The sequence below is a fragment of the Perca fluviatilis genome, chromosome 24 (genome assembly GCF_010015445.1).
Source record: "Perca fluviatilis chromosome 24, GENO_Pfluv_1.0, whole genome shotgun sequence".
In the NCBI taxonomy this organism is placed as follows: Eukaryota; Metazoa; Chordata; class Actinopteri; order Perciformes; family Percidae; genus Perca; species Perca fluviatilis.
The window spans coordinates 402,999-412,623 of NC_053135.1; positions in this window are offsets into that span (position 1 = coordinate 402,999).

The following is a 9,625-nucleotide window of genomic DNA, read 5'->3' on the forward strand; positions in this document are numbered from 1 at the left end:
CCTGGTGTGCTTCGTTCAGGATTGCCCGTATTTAAGCTTCCAGTGGGAGAGCCGCTGTGTTGCCGTGCTCTATCACTGACTCCACTGATGAACAGCCCCACGTTGGTCTAACCCGGTTCTCCACTGACCTGAGACAACTAAACCCGACTGTTCCTTCAGTAGACCAAAACTACTCGCTGGTGTTTTCATCTCTAATGTTAAATCACTCAGGTCTGTACTACTGTAAAGCCTCTATGAGATATCTCTTATTATCTGTTTGTGTGTCCCCAAATTTGGCCCCCTGCTGTAGAGCTCTTCTCAGAGGGGAGAAGTGCTTCTCTCAGATGCAGAGATTGGAAAGGGTAAGGAGCATGTTTGGTTTATCAAGTCTAACAGAACAGAGGGAAGAATTTTTAATGTAGAGTATGATCAGAGATGAGCAGAGTGAGCTGGTACCGTAATAATGGGAGCCTGGTTATCTCTAATATCTCAGTGGGAGATGCGGGAGTACTGGTGTGTAGTTTATGATGATGATTATCAGTGTGTGTCAAGCAGAGAGAACTGTGTTAGTGTACATGGAGCCCTTTGGGATTTACTCCACCTTCTTCAAAGTCGATGCTCAGTGCTCAGTGTCCTGCTGCTGTCTCTGTGCTGCTGTAGTCGCTGTGAACCTGAGGGCCACGGAGGGGGCGCAGCTTTCACACACACACACTTAATATGCATATATGATCATTTCATCATTGGCTTTATACAGCTGGTTACACTGGCTTTAATACAGCCTGGTATACACTGGCTTTAAAACAGGGATGGGCACATTCATGTAGAAAACATTTAAACTAGAACACAAAAGACAAAACAACAACAGAAATTATGGGAATAGATATAAATACCCAATAATTATTATTATAATAATATAAAATAAGATTTAAATGTTAGGAGTGAACATTTGTCTGTTTAGTATGTTGTGTATAAATATAGATGTATTATATATTTTGTATATAGATTGAGTTAGATGATCTTTTCTTGACTGTGTAAGTGTTGTGTGTATGTTCCAGATGTTGTATTTTAAATCTAAAGATTATGTGATGTTGTATATTATATATGAAGGAATATGAATTGTCTTTAATGCATTTATAATAGTTGTATCTTGCAGTATTGTCAGTGTTATAAACTTGTTATTATATCTTGGTCTATATCTATAATCTATCGTCTGTTTAATAAACATTATTAATGAACTATAAAACTTGTTCTGATTGTGATTTCTGATTAATTATTGTGAGCCACATATCTCTGGGTCTGTAAAATGTTTCTTATGTTAACTTTCAGTAAGTAAAGTTGATTTCTAGAGACACATTTAAACACACATTAATCTGACCAAAGTGCTGAATAAAACATTAAAATGTAATAATCAAAACCCAAAGAAGATCCCAACACCTACAACAAGCAGCAGTTCCCATTATATATATATATATATATATATTATATATATATATCCTTATAAAGTTAATGAAATAAAAGTTGTTTTCTTTGTCTCAGCTACAGCTCTGAGTCTCTCCCTCTGCTCCCGTTCCTCACCACTGAGTCTCACTTCATGTCCATCACAACACTATCTGGTTGGTAGATGTTAGGCGAGTAACAGTCATTTAGCATTCACCACTGAGTCTCACTTCATGTCCGCCCACAACACTATCTGGTTGGTAGATGTTAGGCAGTAACAGCCAATTAGCATTCACCACTGAGTCTCACTTCCTGTCCCGCCCACAACACTATCTGGTTGGTAGATGTTAGACGAGTAACAGCCAATCAGCACTCACCATGACATGTAGCAGCCTCAAGCAGAAGATTCTCAGGCTCCGGGCGAGTCCCCCTAAATATAGAGCACTCATTTAATTAGTCCTAATACCTAAACAGACCATAATAAGTTCAAGTTCAAGTGTATTGTCATGTTCATTTAAAAATACAAAGTACAGAGAGAATGCAATGAAATGTGCTTTGCCCTGATCCTCTCTTCTCATTAAAACTATCAATATAATTTGAATAAAACATAATAAAATGACCTGAATACATAGTACAATGTAATGTGTAGCAAGATACACACACACAGAGACACACACACACACACACACACACACACACACACACATACATATCAATACACACATAAAAACACACAGACAGATACAGACACACAAACAACACATATATACACACAGAGACACACATACACACAATTACACACACACACACACACACACACACACACACACACAAACAACACATATACACACACACACACATACAGTATACACACACAGACACACACATACACACACAATTAAACACACGCACACACACACCCCTCTCGAAATAATGTGTGTATGATGACAGCTCAGCCTCTGTGATTTTAGGCTACCTTCAGACTGCAGGCAAAAGTGGCCCAAATCAGAGTTTTGGGGGTCAAGTGACCAGGTCAGACTTCTTCAGAAGTAGTGTGAACACTCAAATCTAGCCCAGATCTGATTTTTTCAAATCCGATTCAGGCCACTTCCATATGTGGTCCTGAATCAGACCCAGATCAGATTTTTTTCAATGCGGCCGCAGTGTGAACAACCAAGGAGGATTTTACTTGACTTATTGAGACGTGCGATAGGACCAGAAAGATGGTGAACTATGCCGGGGCAGGACGAAGCCAGAGGAGACTCTGGTGGAGGCCCGTAGTCCGGTCACACAGACCTCTGGAGTGAATTTGCAGCCATAACCCTGCAAAGGCCAAAATAGCCAATTTGTCTCTCTTTCACTTCATTCCTCCTCAGCACCTGCTCATTAATGTTACAGCTGCCTTTACACAAACATTTTGAAATAAAAAATAAACTTTAGTGAAACAGCGTGCTGTGTCTGATGTCATTGTTATTGTTCTATCGCGCATTTGGGTCAGTTCGACAGCGCACTGGAATCCAGTGGCGATTTCTTTAAGACTGCAAGGGAAGCTCAGCTTCCCCTAAAATGTCTAAAATGTAAATGGTCAAATATGTACTATTTTGTTAACATTTTATTGACTAAAATGCGTTAGAATACGTTAATCTCGAAGACGAGTTGGTTCAGAATCAGCTGACTTGATTTCCTTCTCATACATTCCCGTAGCGTCTCAGTGCATTTCCCCGTTGAAGCCTAGCGTCCGTTGACTTCAACGGGACTGCTTGGAGCAGTTTTTTTCAGCGTTTCGAAACTAGACGGTCATTGGATAAATGCTGCGATTATGTCCCGCCCACGGACGCTCAGCGTCTCTGGGGGCCAATGGGAGCAGTGGGCTGGCCTGGACGCTGGGCTTCTGCGTGATGATTGGAGGGTCTGTCAAAGGACTGTATCTCCTTTTGATTGACAGCGATTTTGTGCTATAAAAAGTCGCCGAAACTGTACAACTTCAAGCAGAGCTCAGCAGCTCAATCCCATCGCGGATTTTACAAGTCTAGTTGAAAGACGAACTGCTGCAACCTGTTTCTTGGTATTTGCTTGGCGAAATTGCTAGCCAATTTTCATCATACATTTCATACAATTATACACCACATTCCTTGTTTCAGTTTAACCTAATTCCTACATTTCCTCCTTCGAGTTTAATATCGTTTTGTTAGATGTTTGTTCATTCATACAGTAGGCTAGGCTAGTGTTGTAGGGGTGAACTAGCCAGCTAGCAAACTGCACACGATGGCAGACAATGCTAATATTGTCGACCTGATTTTGGCAAAGCCATTTTAAAGTCTTCCTTACGAGGAGAAACTTAGAATTAAACAGCAGGGTTAGATCAACACTTAAGATTGATTTAGTGCAAAAGACAGGGCAAAGTAACAGGTCTGTTCAGCTCTCCTGGTAGGACAGAGTTAGCTGCCTGTGCTGTGACAAAGAAAATACTGCTGGCTACATACTACATTCCTCTTGATGAAACCTTCCCATGGATATTATAAATTATTATAATAATTACATTATTATTATTATTTATTATTATATAATTAAATTATTGCATTACTATTATTTATATATATATATATATATATATATTATAATATTATAATATTAACATAAATAAATAATATAATATTAACATAAATAAATGGACAATTTGTATGATGTAGGCCAAAAATGAGCTTCCCCTCTTTGAATCACCAGCAGCCGCCACTGCTGGAATCTGATATAGGACACATTTTAAAAGGTCATGTGAACAGCCAAAAACACAAAATATGATCTCATCAATAAAATCTGAATTAGGCATTAAAACTTGCGGTGTAAACGTAGCTTTAGATTCATGTAAAGATGTCTCAATGAAAATCACTGCACTATGTCACATTCACTAACTCAGTAACACTAAGCACTTTTTAGTTCAAATATTACCCACACATTCCCAATCCCACACAAACAATCACGCATACACATCACTCACCAAAATGGCAACTGGACCCCTATCCAATGAAGAAATGGTAAAGATCTGGACTTCAACATCTGCACCAGAAAAACCGAAAAGGACACAATCAATGGAAGAAAAACCCCACATCCACCACCAAAACTGCTCCATTCCCCAAAAACCTGCAAGGCAGCAACAAAAGACCCACAAGCGGACAAAATCATCACAGCAACCATTACAAGACCAGCTACAGATGACCAGAGAACCCCAAAAACCACTTAAGCAGCCCCCCAAAGACCCACGCCTACACCACCGCCAACAGCTAGCCATCAAATCCAAAACCATTCAACAATGATCACCTTCAGTAGCAGTGTTTGGAGCAACGCATTACAAAAGTAACACAATTACCGTAATGTATTCCTATTTGCAGTAACTCAGTAATATAACGCATTACTAGTTAAATTTTGGTAATATTATACCCGTTAAAATCTCAGTAACTAGAGTTATGCATTTTAACGCGAAACATTTCTTGAGAGGAAAAACAAAGCCATGAGTATTATTTCCTGTTGCTAGTTGAGATGACTACAAAGACAGATACATCTGTGAGGGGTGAGCAGTGTGTCCGAGCTGCTGACAGATAGAAACATGTCGGGAATTAATGTTGAGGCTTACTACACGTAAATATGAGTGCATTTCTTCAGCCTTGGAGAGTGTGACGACAAAAAATGCTCGTCTTTTACCATTTACTGCTCAATTTGTTGCAGTTTTACACACAAGAAAGTGAGCAACTTAAGCTTTAGCGTCTCATGTTCATCTCAGTAAGCTAGCAAGAGTACACAACAGACAACTTCCCTGTAGCCTCCTTCAAAATGAAAGCACTTCCTGTGACATTTCGCAGTAAAACTAAATTACTGTTAAACAAATAAGGTTGTGTACCTTTACACATATCAGCTGTAAATCAAGTACTGCTAATGTAAATAGTGAGTTTTAATCACACTATAATTGACCATTTCCCTTAGCCTGTTTTAAAAATAAACATGAATTTCTTATTCATGTACTTTAAACAAACATTTTACAACGATGCTGTACTTTAATACAACTGTAAGGTACTTTTAATTAGTATTTTCATTTCCTCCTACTTCCCCATCGTATGTTTTACAGCTTTATTTACTTTGCATATTCATATTAATTATACAAAATATTATGAATAATCTATGATGTATTAAAGTGGATAAAGAGGAGACTTTAATGATCTTGTGGTGAAATTAACAAGCTAGATGCCAAGTCAAACTTCCGCTGTTATTTTGGTGAAAGTAACTCAAAAGTAATGCAAAAGTAGTGTAAAGCATTAGAATTCAGAGAAAGTAATATTGTAATATAACTAATTACTCTCAAATGACAGTAAGTAGTAATCTATAATGTATTACATTTTGGAAGTAACGCCCAACACTTTTCAATGGACACAGAGGGAGAGAGGAGGGAGAGAGAGAGAGAGAGAGGAGGGGAGAGAGAGAGAGGGAAGGGAGAGGGGAGGGGAGAGAGAGAGAGAGAGAGAGAGAGAGAGAGAGAGAGAGAGAGAGAGAGAGAGAGAGGGGAGAGAGAAAAAAAAAAAAGTGCATTACATAAAGGTTAAAACATTTAGAGACCGACAACCCCGTTAACATTCCCTGATTGGTATATTTATGAAATATATAGATTGTAATGGGAGGGAATTACATATCGGCTTATTGAGCCGTGTGTTGCCAAAGCGCACATCAGTTTGAATTATGTTTTTATATATTTAATTTGCTCTCACGATGGTTCCCACTGCCAGGGTTGCAACTGAAATATAGGCTAAAGCAAATGGCAGTTTATGGAAAGCACAAGTGTAATTATGTTTAGATCTTGGTCCTGACTGATGAGGAAGTGATATCGATAAGAGTTGTGATTCACGCATATCAGCGTCGGCTATTTTTTTGCCAGCTTTCCTTCCTGTTTTAGGAAGCAGCGACTGTATTGCGTTTTCCCTGCAAAACCGTGTCTGTGTTCTTCATATTTATGTCGAATTATAATTTGCTCTTCTTATATAAAATATAAGGAGAGGTAAATGGAATGAAAAGAGGAGAGAAAATATGTGTGGTAGATGTTTGTGATTGGTCATGCTGTGCAAACTCCGCCTCTTTTATGTGAACATGCACGTCGCTGAATTGGGAAACCCTGAGTTGACTGAACTAGTTGTTAACCAGCGTCGTGATACAGCTTATGTGGCACCATGGTTGTTAGGTTAGGTGAAGCTGGGTAACTGACATAAATCCAGGGCATGTTGATCTTGATTTGTAGTACAGGCCTCTGCTTGCTTCAGGACACATTTTGTTGTAGCTATTTTAATTTAATAAATCTTCAAAACCTTATGCTGACTCCTCATCTTAACTCTTTGCATTTTTGGGTCCAAGTCTGCACAAATCCTGACACTAGGCCTCTTAAACAAACTCCAAAATGGAGATACAAGACAAGATCGTTTCTGTACTTACAAGTTCACTCTTTAAAATGTTCCCCTAAGAGTACAATGTTGTTTATTAAGAGGCCAGAACTGTACCCTTGTAAGGGTACAACATGAAAGAAGGAACACATTTGTACCATTTCAACACCAAGGATAAAAATATGAAAAATGCACTCAAGCATTTATTTCATATTCTTGATATCAGAGGTCAGTTTCCTCAACGATTTCAGTCTTTGTCAGCACGAGTTAGACATCTCGTCACACTAGTTGAACAAAACCTCTCACTATTTACTCTTTATCATCATCTAGTTAACAAGTCAGAAATGTCCATTAGCTAACTAACTAACTGTGCTATTATACTTAGACTTTCACTGAAGGAATATTTTCAATGCAGAACTTTTACTGTAACAGTGTATTTTTACATAACTGTTACTGCAGTAAAGGATGAGAATACTTTCTGCAACACTGCGTACAAGAAACAACAAAAAAGAGACAAGAAAAACACAAATAAACACAAGACGTGTAGTTTGAAGCAGTGAGTCTCTGCAGCCACCAGAGGGCAGCAGGGTCAAAGTACCAACAGGAGGAGCACAGAGGTGATCATCATTTTAAGGATCCCCATTTGCTGTCAACTAGACCAGTGGTTCCCAAACTTTTTTCCATTTATTTTACTACACTTTGTTTATATGTGTCTGTAGATTTCTCCTGAATTTACCAAAATATATATAAGACATTTTTGAAAACTTGTCATAAAAATATCAATTATCTCAATAAAGTAATCAAATGGGGAAGGTTGATGGTGATATATGTATTAGTTACATTATTTAACCCATTCACCTGCAGAGTCTCCCCTTCAGATGAAATGAACCTGTATGGTTGGTTATGTAAATTATGATTGTGTTTTTAAAAGCTTGAGTTCCCGCGGTGCACCGATAGGTTGTTTCATGTCAACATGTTAACATGGACGCTCTAGCTCTGCTTTTAGAGATGCAGAAGTGTTTTTGAGGGGGTGAAACAACAAGGTGACTTGTTTGTCTCTGTGGTTTGTGATCTGTCGCTCTGATCAGTGATAACAGATGTACTGCTTATTCTTGGAAAATACTGCGGTCGACTTCTTAAAGCCCCAGTGTGTAACGTTTGTAGTTGTCCATTATCTAAATCTGTGTTGCCCGTTCACAAACTCGTCCTTTTCATGAATATTTACCACCACCATCAATTCCAAGTATTCCTATTAGCTTGGAATTTTACATTTGAGTTTGCAGGAACTGGGGTAGACGCTCCATATTGATGCACCATCTTGAAATACCTTAGCTGGTAAGGGACATACAGGACATACTGCTCCACCTTTCATGTGGTGTATTAAGAGAACGTATGAACTCATGGATGTATTAAGAGAACGTATGAACTCGTGGATGTATTAAGAGAACGTATGAACTCGTGGATGTATTAAGAGAACGTATGAACTCGTGGATGTATTAAGAGAACGTATGAACTCGTGGATGTATTAAGAGAACGTATGAACTCGTGGATGTATTAAGAGAACGTATGAACTCGTGGATGTATTAAGAGAACGTATGAACTCGTGGATGTATTAAGAGAACGTATGAACTCGTGGATGTAATAAGAGAACTATGAACTGTGGATTATTAGAGAACGTATGAACTGTGGATGTATTAAGAGAACGTATAACTTCGTGATGTATTAAAGAGTGAACTTCGTTTAAGACGTGAATGTGTGTTAGAGTATGCTGTGTGTATATTGGTATTAAGAGAAGTATGCTGTGGTGTATTAAGAGAAGTATGAACGTGATTAAGAGAATACTTTTAAAGAACGAATGTGGTGTAAAAAGTATTCTGTGTATTAAAAACGTATGATGTGGATGTATTAAGAGAACGTATGAACTCGTGGATGTATTAAGAGAAGTATGAACTCGTGGATGTATTAAGAGAACGTATACGTGTAAAGAGAAGTATGAATTGTTATTAAGAGAAGTATGAAGTGATGTATTAAAAAGTTGTGTGTGTATAAGAGGTATGACTCGTGATGTATTAAGAGAAGTTTTATTAGAATATGATGTGTGTAATAAGAGAGTATGACTGTGATGTATTAAGAGAAGTTCTGTTGTATTAGAAAGTATGCCGTAGTATGTTTTTATTGTATGTATTAGTATTAGTATTATATTTAATAATGAACTGGTTTGAGAACCTGAGATATTTAGAGAACGTATGAACTGTGGATGTATTAAGAGAACGTATGAACTCGTGATGTATTAAAGAACGTATGAACTCGTGGATGTATTAAGAGAACGTATGAACTCGTGGATGTATTAGATGGTAGTTGTATTTTAAGAAAGTATGCTGTGGATGTATTAAGAGAACGTATCGGGTATAAATATGTAGAAGTATTTGAAAAGTAGTGATAAGAAAGTATGACTGTTGTAATGAGAAGTTATGAACTCCAACAATGACGGCTGATAGACTGCTACACCTTCGCTTTTTGAAGCGTGAAGGCTACTGTAGTTTGGTCATGGGGATTTTGGGGCTGTTTCATGTTAAACTAAAAGGATCTTACTCTTTAACTAAAAGGTCTATCTCTGTAGGGATCCATCCCATAATGTTGTCGGACTCTTAGAATAATAATCTGAGTCTGTCAGGATGTACGAACCTGACAGGAAGTTGTTCTGTGTGTCCAGCAGCGTGGAGATGGTCTCCACCCAGGTCCTCTTGATGCTGGCTGAGGACGCCTGCAGCGTGAAGCGTTCCTCCGAGCCTCGA